General features: G+C 45.9%; 1 protein-coding gene across 1 annotated transcript in view; it reads left to right on the top strand.

The window, feature by feature from the left end:
• Positions 1–17,557, top strand: part of FRMPD4 (FERM and PDZ domain containing 4) — a 250,140-nt gene that overhangs the window by 93,338 nt on the left and 139,245 nt on the right.

Raw genomic sequence — 17,557 nt, 5'->3', positions numbered from 1 at the left:
TGTTTCCCACCAGCCGACTGGACAAGAGTTCCAGGCTGAGCTGCATTTAGAGATACAAAGAAATGGCTTCTTTCTGACAACTAGTGCCATGGAGTAAAAATGCCGAGCACATGAAATAGTCTTATTTTTTAATGTTCACAAAATGCAGAAGGAAGGAAAGTGGGCGCTTTCTTTAGTGCCATTTCTCCACTCTGAGATGCTTTTTGATTCCACATACACACATATGAGCTCATGTCTATCAGATTGGTCTTGGTCTACATAAGATTATGCTTTGTTTTGTTTTGTTTTGTTTGTGAATCCTCACCCAACGATATTTTTTCCATTGGTTTTTAGAGAGAGTGGAAGGGAGGGGGAGAGACAGAGCGAAACATCTATGTGAGAGAGACACATCCATTGGTTGCCTCCCGCATGGGCCCCGACCAGGGTCAGGGATCGAGCCTGCAACCGAGGTGTCTGCCCTTGACCCGAATCAAATCCGCGACCCTTCAGTGGGCGGGCTGATGCTCTAGCCACCTGAGCAAACCAGCTAGGGCAAGAAGACACTTACATTTCAACATCTCTGCTTCTTAGTATTCAGCTCATTTTAAATCAGTGTTTATTAAGTGTGCCAAGTTATCTAGCACCACGAGGTAAACACTAAAAATCAGTTAATAAGCCATTTGATAACCACTTAAAAGATTAAATATAGATTCGTTTCCTCCATGCAGTGCATATGTTTAGACAGAAAAGTACAAAAGAAATTATAGCTCTTGTCATTCAGACAGAAGCAATTGTAACATATTATTATTCCAAATAAGATTTCACTTTGATTCCAACAGCTCTGCTTCTTTGTATTCTGAATATTTCCAACTTCAACAACTGAGGCGAACTTCATTACCGCTTCTAGGTCAAATAATAAAAGGACCCAGAAGACAAAGGAGTCGTTATTTTTCCCCTATGTGAGAACTTATCACAGTTAAACATCCCTCGCTCCCTTTTAGCTCCTTGCTGCTGTTCCGTCTATATTTTTATGCACAATAGTCTACGCTCTGTGTCTAATAAATGAGCTTGCTCTGTAGCTTGAGCTTTCTTGGATTCTTCCAGGAAGCCCGTCAGAGCTGCATTTTCACCACTCGCTCTGAAACGCTACCCCTGGGGGCTGGCTTAGATATGTAATGTTAAATCAAGGGTATGAGAGGTGGAACACACTGTTACTCATTGAGCCCAATGAGCAGTATCGGCTCACTCTGAATTCTGGAAATAAAGGGTGTCCCAAAATTCACACAAGAAGTAATTTTGATAGAAAACACAGGTTTATAATTAAAAATTGTAAATTTTTTATTGATTCATAAAGTATACAGTATAGGGTTATGTATGGAATAGCATATCGGGTAAATGGCCTCCACGGCTTTGCTGGCACATACACACTCTTTTGTTGAAATTTTCCATGACCGTTTTGCATAAATGTGGCTGAATTTCATTGATACAGTGCTCAATTTCCTCCTTCAAGGCGTGGGTGGTCATGGGCTCGTTGGCATAAACCTTAGACTTCAAAAAACCCCAAAGAAAAAAGTCCAACAGAGTTAAATCGCATGATCTGGGCGGCCAATTCTGATCACCAAAACAGGAAATTACACGACCAGGAAATGACTCATGCAGTAATTGAATTGTTTCTCGGGCTGTATTGCATGTGGCACCGTCTTGTTGAAACCACATGTCGTCCACATCCATATCTTGCAATTTAGGCACAAAAAACTGGGTTATCATGTCGCGATAGCGAGCACCATTAACTGTTATTGCCTGAGCAGCCGCATTTTCGAAGAAGAATGGTCCGATGATGCCTCCAGGCCAAAATCCGCACCAAACAGTGACACGTTGTGGATATTTTGCCCAATATGCTATTCCATACATAACCCTATACTGTATACTTTATGAATCAATAAAAAATTTAAAATTTTTAATTATAAACCTGTGTTTTCTATCGAAATTACTTCTTGTGTGAATTTTGGGACACCCTTTAATATTTGGAATGTTCTTTCTGATGGAGAACGTCAGGGTATCTGGGTAACATGAAGCTTGCTAATTTCAACGTTGAATAGCCAGACACATTAGCAACGGAAGCCTCTCTTGGGATTTATAATGGAAAATCCCAACTTCGGAGAAAACTTCCAAAAGTGTGCAAATTAAAAAAACAACAACACAGGCCCAGCCTTGGCTGGCTTGCACAGTGGTTAGAGCATCAGCCGGTGGACCTAAGGGTCGTGGGTTTAATTCCCAGTCAAGGGCATGTACCTTGGTTGCAGGTTCAATCCCTGGACCCGGGCAGGGTTGCGTGCTCCTGGCATCCGGTCAGTGTGTCTCTCTCACATCGATGTTTCTCCCCCCCACTCCCTTCAACTCTCTCTCTAAAGATCCATGGAAAAAATATCCTTGGGTGAGGATTAAAAAAGAAAAGCACATTTCTCAGCCTTTCATTTCCTGCATGTATTGTGTTTCCTAAGCACAGTGAGGTTCTGGTTTCCATGATTTGACAAAGTAATACAGTATGTGGGAGGCCCTTAAAATTAACCTTCCACTGTAACTTGTTTCTTTTCTCCATAAAGCATGTCCCTCCCCTGAGCCCTTAAATATATAGCATGTCTTAAAAGTCGCATAGCTGTGATTAGTAAGAGCCTTTCAGGCAGAAATGAAATGTAATTCAATGGGCGCAAGCAAACAGTGAGTTTACTGGCTGGTGGGACTGCAAAGGAGATGGGCGGAGCTTGTCAGGTCTGAGGGGAGTTGGAAATAATTTTATTTAGTTTTAGTTTTAAAAATATATTTGTATTGATTTCAGAGAGGAAGGGAGAGGTAGAAAGAGAAACATCAATGATGAGAAAGAATCATCGATTGGCTGCCTCCTGCACGCCCCCCTACTGGGGATCAAGCCCGCAAACAGACATGTTCCCAGACTGGGAATCGAACCGTGACCTCCTGGTTCATATAGGTCGACACTCAGCCACTGAGCCACACTGGCTGGGCGGGTGTTATTGTTTTGTTAAGGATTGTTTTTTCTGAGCTCCTGGATTTAGGTATATTTGATTCTGTAAATCCATTGATATTATTATTCTTGTTGAAGCTCAATTTGTCGAATCTTTGGTAAGTGGGAGCCCATTCCAGAGGGCTATTGAGTCCTCTTGACATGACCCTAATAATCTCTGTTCGTGTCCTGACTTCCTGCTAAGCTACTCAAGGTTCTGCTTGTGCATTTGTTGTTCCACATCTGGAACCAGTCATTTCTCCAAGGAGCGTAACTCCTTCTGGTGGGAAATGGTAGTTAGTAATCTGCATGCTAGCGTGCTCATCGGTAAGGACAGAACTAAGGCATTCACACGCATTTCTTAAACATAAAATCCATCATGAGCTCATACCAGTATGTCTGATTCAAATTCAGGACAGCAAGATTTTATGTAACCTCATCTATCTTAAATCTTTATTTCCTTTTACTCAAACTATATACCCCAAATCTCAGTGACCCCATCATAATTTCTCAACTTTATCCCACACTACACACACTAGCCTCAGCATCACAACACTATCACAAATAATCCGATGACAGAACACATTTTATGGCATTTTTATTACAGTTCTATCTGTCTTTATGGCGTATATTACAATGATGTTCAAAATACTGTTTGAAAATCATTTGGGATCATTCCTCTCCGTGTCCTTCGGCCTCTAACTGGATTCAGGAGTGCAATAATTTTATTTTACTTACAATTGTTAAAAGCAGCTCTTCTGTTGATGTGTGAAAAATATAATGTATTGATTTCAGAGAGAAGGAGAGGGGGAGAGAGCTAGAAACATCAATGATGAGAGTCATCCATCCACTGCCTCCTGCACACCCCACATTGGGGATCGAGCCCACAACCGGGGCATGTGCCCTGACTGGCAATTAAACTGTGACCTCCTGGTTCACAGGTCGATGCTCAACCACTGAGCCACACCAGCCGGGCCGAGCATTCTGCTTCTGCTGGCTGTCTGTAGCCTGCTCTGCCTGCATGGGACTCCCCTGCGTCTTGTGTGGCGCTGTGGGCAATTCCAGGGTCTTTCTGGTCTCTGAGTCATCACACCCCCTCCCCTGCCCCTCTGTTCCCTCCCACACGGATGCTGTTGGCACTTTGTCTCCACCAACTCCTCCCATTTGCGTGTTTACGGGGCTTTGCCACCACCTGGCTGGGCTGGGGATGTTGTCCGTGGGTTTCTGGCTTCGCTGTGCTAGTTGCTTTCTCTCTTGTTGTGGGAGAACTCGAGGATATTCAAACATGATTTTACCTAATGCAAATAGTGCTCGGTAGATACAGATTTTATCCCAAGTGTTTTATTCTGAAGAACTGTTTATAAATATTCAGTATCTCTTCTGGTCCTGCAACACGTCCATTTGAGTACTTCTCAAGCATTCCCAGCAGACAAATATAGACAAACTAGAGGCCTGGTGCACAAAATTCGTGCACTGGAGGGGGGGAGGGGCCCTCAGCCCGGCCTGCACCCTCTCATAGTCCGGGACCCCTCGGGGGATGTCCGACTGCCGGCTTGTGGCTGGATGGCCTGCTGCTGCTGCTCAGCCTGTTGCTGGAGCTTCAGCAACTGCTGCACATGCAAAGGCTGAGCCACCACGGTCTGTCCTGCAAACACCATCAAGTGGGTGAGTCAAGTGCAGAGGCAGGCTCACCCTGAGTTCCCTGCACTTCCCTGAGTCACTGAGTTGTTCAGACTGACTGCCTTTATAGAGAACGGCACTGAGATCGGGCCTAAGCTGGCAGTCGGACATCCCTCTCACAGTCCAGGACCCCTCGGGGGATGTAGTAGTATGTCAGGCAGCAGGCGGCCAGGGAGGAGCCTGAACCGGGGCCAGGTGCCGCGCTGCTCGCACTCATCCTGGTCCATTGCACCTGCTAGTGCTGTTGTGGAGTCTGGAGAGGCTCCCGCCATGGCAGCTGTGCTTGCCAGCTGTGAGCCCAGCTTCTGGCTGAGAGGCACTCCCCCTGTGGGAGCACACTGACCACCAGCGGGCAGCTCCTGTGTTGAGTGCCTGCCCTCTGGTGGTCAGTGCACATCATAGCAACTGGTTATTCCAGTAGTTCCGTCATAACAGTTGCTTAGGCTTTTATTATATAGAAGATGGTAATTCTCACGGGCTCAGGTGAAATCCTGCCTTCTTTTTTTATAAAAAAGAGATAGTCACCTAGTATGAAATATAAAGCCTAGCCATTCTGTTCAAAACAAAGTAGCCCCTTTCTCCTTGGACGTGAACAGCGGACCACTTTCTAGGATGCGTGTGTAATTTGCTGTATGACGTTTACATGTTGAGAATTTGACATTTGTGGACATCAAACAAAGCCTTGTGTTTAAAACTGGACTCCCTGCCAAGCGTCCATTCATAAAGTGGGGGGGAACATTCCATCCACCAAAGGCATTGCCTCTGCCACTGCTGTTTTCACGCTGTGTGTCCTTCCATGATTGATACATGTGAGGAAAGCATAGCTTTCACCTTTACTAGGAGACTAACACCAAAGCTTTTATTTTCTCTTCTCTCCTTTCCTTTCCTTTCCTTTCCTTTTAAATATATTTTTATTGATTCCAGACAGGAAGGGAGAGGGAGCTAGAAACATCCATGAGGAGAGAGAATCATGGATCGGCTGCCTCCTGCACGCCCCACGCTGGGGATCGAGCCTGCAACCTGGGCCTGTGCCCTGACTGAGAATCGAACCGGTGACCTCTTGGTTCCTGGGTTGACGCTCAACCGCGGAGCCACACCAGCTGGGCCAGAAAAGGTTTTCTTTATCCTATGAATGAGGTTCAAGAGGCTCAACGAAGTGTAGCATTTTCCCAGACGTGCGCAGCCAGGGAAGAGCCGAGCCCAGAGTCGGGCATGGATGGCAAGTGACACAGCGTCTGAGGACCATTGTCGAGGACCACGCGGGAGCCAGGCAGCACCACTGTCGACACAAGAAGGGGTTTGAGCCATGGCCATTGGAGACGTGAACTTGGCCTTTTTCCTTGACAGCGGTTCTCAACCTGTGGGTCACGACCCCTTTGGCGGTCTTACGACAATTTCACAGGGGTCACCTAAGACCATCCTGCATATCAGATATTTACATGACGATTCATAACAGTAGCAACATGACAGTTATGAAGTAGCAACGAAAATAATTCTATGGTTGGGTCACAACATGAGGAACTGTATTTAAAGGGCCAGAAGGTTGAGAACCACTGGCTTAAAGGATAGTGAAGATAGGAGAGAGGAGGACAAGGTAGTCGCCAGGTTTATATCGTCTAAACATGATGGTTCGATAGATCTTCTTTCTTCCAAGTTTCATAAGCTGTAACTCAGAAGCACCAGGGTGGTATCTGCCCACCTCTGGATCGAAAAAGAAACAGAATCAAGGCTATTTTAGGCATCTGTCAGGCTGTAATTACCTCTTTGCTCGGCAAAATCTTTATGTAAGACGAATGCAGATTGGCATTTATTCCTTCTAAAAGAACATTTCAAGCCATCCTTTTCAAAGACTGACTCTTGTTAATGATCGTTATTTCAATATGTCTTGATAAAGAAAACATGTTCCCAGTATGGCCTTGGCATAGGAGGTCTGCCTTTTAACCTGGTCTGTTTCTCATTTATTTGCAAGTCCAAGTTCTTGGAGTTTCTCTTCCCACTCTTGAGCTCAGAAATTGTTGAATGACATTGACTTAAGTCAAGTAAGCTGGACTTGCCTATATGTACCTTCCACAAAAGTTTACCCGGCCCGGCCGGCGGGGCTCAGTGGTTGAGCATTGACCATGAACCAGGAGGTCACGGGTCCATTCCCGGTCAGGGCACATGCCCGGGTTGTGAGCTCGATCCTCAGTGTGGAGCGTGCGGGAGGCAGCTGCTCCATGATTCTCTCTCATCATTGATGTTTCTCTCTCTCTCCCTCTCCTTTCCTCTCTGAAATCAATAAAAACATATTTTTTAAGGAAAGTTTACCCAGATCATGCCTGTTGAGAATGAGACTGAAGTGACCGCTTATAGAGAGAATACCCATGTCCTCTTTAAGCACTTGCTCACTGTCTTAGCTTTGGCTCCCAGAACCTGGCCCTGAGATGAGGATCCATGTTCAAGGGGCTTCATCGGAAGAGTTGCCAGGACAAGTGACGGGAGTGGGAAGCTGGGGCCTGGAAGCAAAAGAGGCCAAACACAGATGCCGTGCCAGGCAAGTCCCACGTGGGTAACATCGTCCTTCTAGGTGTCACCTAGCGGCGGTCCCATCAGAGGCAGGGAGATGGAGCGTTTGTACCCCTCCCCCGCCACAGGACAGTCACCAGTGAGGGACTGCCCCTGGGGAAGGTAAATTCCCAGGGACTTGATGTCACATTGCCCCCTCCATGCTCTCAGGCAATGATAAAGGCTGTCCCAAAATTCACGCAAGAAGTAATTTTGATAGAAAACACAGGTTTATAATTAAAATTGTAAATTTTTTATTGATTCATAAATCAGACAGTATAGGGTTATGTATGGAATAGCACAACGGGTCAATGGCCTCCACGGCTTTGCTGGCACATACGCGCTCTTTTGATAAAATTTTCCATGACTGAAATGTGGCTGCTCAGGCAATAACAGTTAATAGTGCTCGCTATCACGACATGATAATCCATTTTTTTGTGCTGTGGAGGCCATTTACCCGGTATGCTATTCTATACATAACCCTATACTGTATACTTTATGAATCAATAAAAAATTTACAATTTTTAATTATAAACCTGTGTTTTCAATCAAAATTACTTCTTGAGTGAATTTTGGGACACCCTTTAGATGCAGTAGCCTGAGGGTATTTTTTTTTTTTCAAATTTTTTTTATTGATTTCAGAGAGGAAGGGAGAGGGAGAGAGAGATAGAAACGTCAATGATGAGAGAGATTCATTGATTGGCTGCCTCCTGCACGCCCCACACTGGGGATGGAGCCCGCAACCCGGGCATGTGCCCTGACCGGGGATCGAACTGTGACCTCCTGCTTCATAGGTCGATGCTCAACCACTGAGCCACACCGGCCGGGTTGAGGGTATTTCTTGAACAAAGACTCAAGTGTGGGTGCTGGTTAATGGGAGTGAAAGCCCCTGGGATCAGCACGCACCCTGTACACCGCTTACCTCTGGTGCTTGCCCTGGCTTTCCTCCTGCTGCTTCCTCACCACATCTCAGCTGCCAAGGACATCTTAAGGAGACAAAGGAACATCAGACGTTAAGTTCTGTTGTGTGTTCTAGACCAGTGATGGCGAACCTATGACACGCGTGTCAGAGGTGACACGTGAACTCATTTTTTGGTTGATTTTTCTTTGTTAAATGGCATTTAGATATATAAAATAAATATCAAAAATATAAATCTTTGTTTTACTATGGTTGCAAAGATCCAAAAATGTCTATATGTGACACGGCACCAGAGTTAAGTTAGGGTTTTTCAAAATGCTGACACGCCGAGCTCAAAAGGTTCGCCATCACTGTTCTAGAAACACATCAAATCAAATATCAGAGACCACCTGTCTGTAATCCAACATCTGTTTCTCGCCCAACATTCCACATTCACTGACATTATCTCTACATAAGGACTTGAGTGAATTGATTGAGCTAGAAAAAAGCATCTGCTTTTAAAAGAAAACCATGCTTTTCTCATCTTTAACTTGGATCATAAATATGCAACTAAAGAAGCCTGCATGTAGTAACTGGGGCCATAGATCACCCACCGCTTGAATGCCATCCGAAAGAGTGGAGCGTGTTTTAAAGAAATGATCCTATCCGTCAGGACTGTATCTGTGCAGATGAGAACAAATGCAAGGCAAATGGCTGAGTTCACCACTTTCCTGGGTGCCTGACATATGTAATCAGCACAGCAGTCCTCTACAGGGATGGGGAACGTCCGGCCTGCGGGCTGAATAAGGCCCGTGAAATCATTTGGTCTGGCCCTGCCAAGGCATTAGGCTCGAGTTAATTTAATATTTGACCAAATGTATCAGGCTAATTTTTTAAAAAATCTTTATTGTTGTATTACATATGTCCCCTGTCTTCCTCCATCGACCCCTTCTACCCCACCCCCGCCCCAGGCCTTCCCCACCCTATTGTCTGTGTCTATGGGTGATGCATATATGCATACAAGGTCTTTGGTTGATTACCTCCCACCGCTCCTGCCTTCCCTCTGAGATTTGATAGTCTGTTCCATGTACCAGGCTCATGTTTAAGTTGGTAATTGTGTATGGCCGGGAATGATGTTATCAACATCCAAATGACCCCTGGCAGAAAAAAGGGTCCCCACCCCTGCTACTCTAAGGCAAGTATTATTACTGGCCCTTTTATTTATTTTTTAAAATTTTTATTGCTTTCAGAGAGGAAGCGAGAGGGAGAAAGAGATAGAAACATCAATGATGAGAGAGAATCATGGATTGGCTGCCTCCTGCATGCCCCCCACTGGAGCTCAAGCCCGCAACCCGGGCATGTGCCCTTGACCGGAATCCAACCGAGGGCTCTTCAGTCTACAGGCTGACGCTCTATCCACTGAGCCAAGCCGTCTAGGGTGTTTTACTGGCCATTTTAGAGGTGAGCAAACAAAGACTCAAAGAGATGCCATGAATTGATTCGATAAATATTTATTAGGCACTCACTGTATGCTAGGCGTGGTGGTGGCTGCTGGTTATGGGGCAGTGAACCACTCAGACCTGGGCCCTTCCCTCCTCCAACACATGATCTAGTGAGGAAGATGGACAGGAAGAGGTGAAAAAAGCGAATACGTAGATAATTACACGTCGCGGGAAGTGCCCCGGAGGCAAAGAACGGGCCCTTTAAGGGAGAGTGATGGCACAGGACTAGGCACACGGGACAGTCCTCAGCGAGGAGGCGACATTTCAGCTGTGACTGCGAGGATGGGAAAGGGCAACCAGACAAAGCGCTTAGGGCCGTGGTCGGCAAACTGCAGCTCGCAAGCCACATGCCGTTCTTTGGCCCATTGAGTGTGGCTCTTCCACAAAATACCACTTGCGGGCGCGCACGTACAGTGCGATTGAAACTTCGTGGCCCATGGGCAGAAGTCGGTATTTTGTGGAAGAGCCACACTCAAGGGGCCAAAGAGCCGCATGTGGCTCGCGAGCCCGCAGTTTGCCGACCACTGGCTTAGGGTGATTGGCGGAGAGAAATAGGGATAAGGGGGAAGTGGTGTGAGAAGCCGGGAGAAACAGAGAGGAACCGGGTGACAGAGGGTGGCCTAGAGTAGGGGCTGGAAAGTTGTGGCTCACTGGCCACATCTGTCCCATAGTCTGTTGGTATAAAATGAGTTTTATTGGAACGTAGTCATGGCTACGCATTTACATATTGTCAGTGGCTAGCTTTTTTTAATAGATATTTTTATTGATTTCAGAGAGGAAGGGAGAGGGAGAGAGAGAGAGAAACATCAATGATGAGAGAGAACCAGTGATCGGCTGCCTCTGGCACGCCCCCTGTTGGGGATCAAGCCCGCAATCCGGGCATGGGCCCTGCCCTACACTCTGACCTTGACCTCCTGGTTCATAGGTCCACGCTCAACCACTCAGCCATGCCAGCCAAGCGTCAGTGGCTACTTTGGTGTTAACTACAGAGTTAGAGTAGTAGCAAGAGGCTGTCTGGCCCACAAAGCCTGAAATATTTGCTATCTGGCCCTTAATAGAAAAAATAAATACGCTGACCCCTGGTCTAGACCAGTGGTCGGCAAACTCATTAGTCAACAGAGCCAAATATCAACAGTACAACGATTGAAATTTCTTTTGAGAGCCAAATTTTTTAAAAAACTATATAGGTGGGTACGTTGTTATTCACTTCATTAGGGTCCTCCTAAGGCTTAGGAAGAGCCACACTCAAGGGGCCAAAGAGCCGCATGTGGCTCGAGAGCCGCAGTTTGCCGACCACGGGTCTAGACCATATAAAGAAGTCTGGATGTTATTCCAGGAAAGAGGGAACCATTGGCGGGGTTGAAGCAATAAAGTAAAATAAGCCAACTCGCATGTTCAAATACACCGTGTGGAGGTGGAACCTGGGAGAAAGCGTGGAAACAGAGAAGCCATTAGAAGTTCTGGAAAGAATCCAGGTGGGAAGTAACAGCGAGGAGACTGAACCCGAGGAGTCCTGGGACAGAGCAAAGTGTCGGAGGGGAGAGTTGGCAGAACTTGGTGTATTGGATGCAGAGTTTAAGAGACTCAGTCAGATTTCTCGCCTGAGCTCCGGGTGGGGGATGGTGTCAATGACATGAGCCAACAGCAGTTGGCCGAAATCACTGAGCTGAGCAGTAAGTTTCGGTTGCTCAGCATTCTCTCTTATGGAGTCATGGAGTCTGCATTGGGAACCAAATCATCACGATTTTTTGATAGACAATGTGGCCGGCCAGAGGAATCATCACATGGGTTCAACTCTCAATTGAACTATTGCCCGTGACACAAAACCAGCAACAGTGAATCTTTTCACTGCCAATGTTTGGAGCAGTTGTGTCATCGGTCCACAAACAAATGATCGGAGCAGCCCTAGTTGGGTTGGCTCAGTGGGTAGAGCATTGGCCTGCAGACCAAAGAGTCCCGGGTTCGATTCTGGTCAAAGGCACGTACCTTGGTTGTAGGCTCCTCCCCGGCCCGGGTCCTGGTCAGGGCTCATGCGGGAGGCAACCAAACGATGTGTTTCTCTCACATCGATGTTTCTGTCTGTCTTTCCCTCTCTCTCCCACTCTCTCTACAAGTCAATGGAAAAGTATCCTCGGTGAGGATTAACAAAACAAACAAAAGCAAATGGCCAGAGTGATCGCTTTTAGGCAGATATGCACCTGGTTGTGTAGCCTTGTTTTTATGTTTGACGAGTTTACATATAATCTATATTATATATAAGCATGAGCTCATTTCAAGCTTCATCTTTAAAATAAAATCTGACCATTGACTAAAATGTCTCCAATGTGAATTAAATATGTACCCATATACACTATGCAGAGAGCATCTTTGAGGACATGCAATATAGGGTTCAAAATAGTTGTGGGGCTCTTGTCACCATAAATTTATTTTTCCTCAAGGCAGCTGCAGGGGACTCACCCACCAGCATTTCTGAGGTCCTTATTGGACAGCAGGGGGTTCTGCCCTGGCTGGTGTGGCTCAGTGGACAGAGCATCGTCCTGCGGACTCAAGGGTTCCAGGTTCGATTCCAGTCAAGGGCACATGCCTGGGTTGCAGGCTTGTTCTCCAGTAGGGGGCGTGCAGGAGGCAACCGATCCATGATTCTCATCATTGATGTTTCTCTCTCCCTCTCCCTTCCTCTCTGAAATCAGTAAGAATATATGTGTGTGTGTGTTTAAAAAAACACCCTACGGCCAAGTAACCTTCTGATTAAAAAATAAAACCAAAAAACACGTGCCCCCAGGTGGTCAAGCATGTGTTTCTCACTTTGTCACCACTTGTTCCCTCTCTTCTTTGAGAAGGAGCGGCCCCCCTGCCCCTGCAGAGCTGTCCCTGCATCGGAAAGGTTGCCATGGACACCGGAGGTCTAGAGGCAGATGGTTTGATGTGGGAAGACTTGAAAGGAGTGACTCCTGGAGAGTATTGTGAAGGGAGAGGGTTGTTAAAGAAAAGGGCACAGGAAGCCGTAGGGACAGGAAGCTTTTGATGTGGGGCAAAGCAGCTTGATTAAGGCAGGGGACTCATCAGCGGAAAGGCTAGCGGCTTTGGGTGGCGAGGAGAAACCTTGTAATTGGAGGTCTGGTCCAGTTTCTGCATCACCTGGATGAGAACATAGACGGCTGGAGGGTGGGGAGGGCTGCCCGGGCCCACTCCCAGCCAGCGAGGGCGCCCTCTGCTCAAACGCCCAGGTGATCCACAGAGTGGCGACCCCAGAAGGGCAGGGCTTCCTTTCTGTTCTGTTCACTGGGGCATCCGGAGAGCCTAGAACAGTGATGGCGAACCTTTTGAGCTCGGCATGTCAGCATTTTGAAAAACCCTAACTTAACTCTGGTGCCGTGTCACATATAGACATTTTTGGATATTTGCAACCATAGTAAAACAAAGACTTATATTTTTGATATTTATTTTATATGTTTAAATGCCATTAACAAAGAAAAATCAACCAAAAAAATGAGTTCGCGTGTCACCTCTGACACGCGTGTCATAGGTTCGCCATCACTGGCCTAGAACAGTCTTTGTCGCATAGGAGGGGCTTGTCTCATATTGGTGGAATGAATTTCAGTGGTCTTTACAGTTGAAATGTAAGGGGAGATAAATGGAAAGCTACTGGGAGTGTCCCCTGTTGGGAGAAAAAGATGAGGAATTTTCCTGGAATCTGAGATGCCATCGCAAATCATAGTGTTTTGAGAATGGAAGCAGCATGATCAACATAATACCTCAGTAAGGGGGTTCAAATTGTTCCAAATAGACCAGGGAGAAAGGAGACGGGAGGCATTCCAGTTCTTGATCAAAAACAAACAAACTATTTTCCCCAAATATGGTTAGTGAATGAATGAATGAATTTGAAACCAGTTTGAGTATTGGCTGTCATGAATGCCATAAGCTTCGCAGTATCATCTCATCTGACAGTCAGGCATATCCATGGCGTCCGAGATAGAAATTTAACTTTTTTTTTTCTTCAAAAACTGATCAGCCTTGTCTTCTGAAATGTTCAGTTTAAAGCAACAGGTGCAGTACGGTGGGTACCAGAGGGCCAGGGATTTGGGGAGGTAGAAGAGGGTAAAGGGATAAAGGGTGATGGACGGAGACTGGACTTGGGGTGGTGAACACACAGTGCAATATACACATGATGGATTATAGAATTGTACACCTGAAATCTATGTAATTTTATTAACCAATGATACCTCAGTAAATTCCATTTTATTTTATATATTTTTAAAATATATTTTTATTGATTTCAGAGAGGAAGGGAGAGGAAGAGAGATAGAAACATCAATGATGAGAGAGAAGCATGGATCGGCTGCCTCCTGCACGCCCCCTACTGGGGATGGAGCCCATAACCCGGGCATGTGCCCTGACCGGGAATCGAACTATGACCTCCTGGCTCATAGGTCGACGCTCAACCACTGAGCCACGCCGGCCAAGCTCAGTAAACTCAATTTTAACAAAGCAGTTGCACAGACTGGCCTTTGCATGTGAACTCTCCCAGAACACGTGGTATTGGTCTGCCCTGGGAGCAGACTGGGAGTTGTCTGGGGAGAATATTCTCGGTGGGTGCTGGACACACAGAGTACAGTGATGCACATGAAGGCAATAGTCATGTCGACTAGATGGAGAGGATGCCCTGAGCACACGGATATACAATCTAGACATTTCCTGGGAAGAGTCATCCCACCTCCTATATAGCTGTGTGGCTAGGTAAGTGATGGTTATTCAAGCAAATGCAATGGCCAGGAGTCTCTCTCTCTCTCTCTCTCTCTCTCTCTCTCTCTCTCTCTCTCCCACTTCTTTGAATGCTTTTCTCTCCCTTTCTCCTCCCTCAGTCCCTGTTCTCAGCCACCCACTAGGATCTTTTTTTTTTTTTGCAGTCTTCAAGGGAAAATAATGAAAAGCAAAAGAACTTGAATTTACATAATACCTTTCTCCCAAGACACTAAAAGCAGTTCGCCCATCTATAATTTGTTCTCACAACAGTGCTCCGAAGAGGGCTGTGATTATTTTCATTATTGTCATTTCCCTTTTGCAGTCACATCGCTTGCTGCTGAGACCTTTAGCTAACATCTCATTTCTCTTTTTCTCCCTTTGGCATCTCAAGAAGCTTGATTCTTTTCTGTTAATATTGTTGTTACTAACGCCAACATATTCATCCGTTGATTAGTAACATGGATTAGGCACTGGTTATAGCTTAGGAATTCTATGCAGCATTTTACAAGCATTATGTCACTTAACAGAATAACCCAGTTAGATAAGTACTCTTATTTCCTCTTTACAAATAAAGAATGTGGAACTTAGAAAGACCGAGGATCTTGTCCCCAAGGCCAAAGCCAGTGAGAGCAGAGCAGGAATCAGAAACCAGATTGCTGGGCTCCAAGGGCCCATCTATATAATAAAGAGCCAGGGTCGTAATGACCGATTAGAACCGAAGGCTTGACAGACCAGAAGTCAGTACTGCGTCGCCGTGGTGAACCAGCACTGACTGGGGCTCCTGCAGGCACCCCACCCAGCATTGACTGCCTAAGGGGCTACGGATCAGGCCTGGAGAGAGGGCTGCAGAGAGAGAGGCAGGGTCTGATCTGAAGCCCCTGTGGCAGCTATTGATCAGAACTTGCCTTACTTGTTCTCTCAGCCTGGCCACCAGCCATGCCTCCATTTCTCTCCAGGCCTCCACCGGGGCTGCTGATCAGCCCGCCTTTCTGATCAGGCCCCATTGATAGGTCCAGAGACGCTGACTGGCATAAAAACTGACCAATCAGAACCAAGTTGGCTGGCAGAGGAGGGCATTTGGGGGAGAGATCAGGCCAGCAGGAGAAGGCAGTTGGGATGAAATCAGATGGGCAGAGGAGGGCAGTTAGGGGGGATCAGGCAAGCAGAGGCAGTTAGGGGCGATCAGGCCAGCAGGGGAGGGCAGTTGGGGGTGATCTGGCAGGCAGCAAGAGAGGATAGGGGCGATCAGGCAGGCAAGAAGAGGCAGTTAGGGGCGATCAGGCAGAAAGGCAGGTGAGTGGTGAGGAGCCACCCGTCCCCAATTGCAAGAGGGATGTCTGACTGTCAGTTTAGGCCCGATCACTGTGGGTCCCCGAATGGAGAGGGTGCAGGCTGGGTTGAGGGAACCCCGCCTTCCCGGTGCATGAATTTCATGTACTGGGCCACTGGTACCGTATATGAGAATGTGAAAACACAATCATTTGTGTGTCTGAAATGGATTCATTCATTTTACATATATATCTAATGAGAAAATTATTTGGTTTTCTTTTTTTATATTTTTATTGATTTCAAAAGGGGAAGGCAAAGGGAGAGAGAAAGAAACATCAGTGATGTTAGAGAATAATTGATTGGCTGCCTCCTGTACACCCCCAACTGGGGATTGAGAGCACAACCCAGGCATGTGCCTTTGACCAGAATAGAACCTGGGAAATTTCAGTCCACATGCGGATGCTCTATGTACAGCGACAAACTGGCTAGGGCTGATTTTGGTTTGTTAAAAAATCACTTCTCAAACACCTTATGAATGAAACTAAGTTCAAGAAGTGAGGTTCTGCTGTATTGATGTCTTTATTTTATAAGATTTCCTTACTTTTACTTAATGTGCTCCTTCTGCCCCAGGATCCCATCCAGGATACCGTATTAAAATGTAGTCATCATGTCAGGCCTCATGGGGATCCTCGTGGCTGTACAGTGTTCTGGACTTCTTGTTTTAGAGAACCTTAAACTTTTGTTTGTTTGTTCTTTACATTAAATCCTCAGATGTTATTGATGTTATAGTTGAAAGTTGGTTCCCTTTCACCAAGCTCTTCCTACTTCCTCCACCCCTCAGCCCCTGGCAAACACGTTTCTACTCTGTGTTTCAATGAGTGTGACTGTTTCTATGTTTAATATTCCACATAGAAGGGATGTGGGTGCTTGTGTATCTGTGTGTGTAGAACATCTTCCTTATCCATTCATCTATTGATGGACACTTACGTTACTTACCTTGGCTGTTTTAATAATGTAGCACATTACTTAGTATTTTAAATGTATTAATTAAATCCCAAAGAACTAAATACCCATACTTAAATTTCACTAACTACATGAATTATCACACTTCACTCCAACACCTGGCTCTTCCCAGGTTGCATGTGGGGTGTGTATGTGTGTGTTTCCTGGATACACTTCACTGATTTTCTCCACTGCTCTCCTCATATTGATTTCTTTTTCTTCCGGAGAACCTCAGTGCTAGTCAGTACCTTCATGGTTATTGAATGCTCCATGGCAGGGACTGAATTAATCACTTGGATTTGTCACAGGGCTGACAGGGATGCCTCCCTCTAGAACCATGAGGATGAGGATCATGTGCGTGTGTGTGTGTTTGTGTGTGTGTTTGTGTTTGTGTGTGTGTGTTACTATAGAGAGAGAGAGAGAGAGGAAGAGGGAGAGAGGGAGAGGTGGGCAGCAAAGGCAGAGGCATTTTGGTAGTTCCTAGTGAATATTCTGCTTTCAGTTATTTGACATCAGCATCCCTCATAGTAACTACTCTTCCTCCATGAGTGACTACCCCACAGACTTGTATATTGAACAGGCTATCCAACCGAGTTCATTATAGAAAGGGGACCAACAACTGCTTAAGACGCAACAGTTGTTCACAAGGTAAACACAGTGTCGATCACATCTTATTTTGGAACTGAGACATATGATTCAATCTGAGAGTCTCAGATATGTCCAGGTTGAGAAACACGATCGAGGACTACTTGAAGGAGGTCACCTGACACTCTGTGTTCATTTGCTAAACTGACTAATTTGCAGAGATAGATGTGGTGAAGATACTGTCTACAAAGATGATGAAACTTAACAGGACTGGAGAGGTACCCTACTGAGTACCCAGGTAAAAGTGTATTACATCTCTAAATGTCAAGGTTAACT

This window comes from Myotis lucifugus, unplaced genomic scaffold (genome assembly GCF_000147115.1).
Source record: "Myotis lucifugus unplaced genomic scaffold, Myoluc2.0 scaffold_49, whole genome shotgun sequence".
Lineage (NCBI taxonomy): Eukaryota > Metazoa > Chordata > Mammalia > Chiroptera > Vespertilionidae > Myotis > Myotis lucifugus.
The sequence above is the reverse complement of the archived record's forward strand: the minus strand, read 5'-3'. Positions and strand labels throughout refer to the sequence as shown.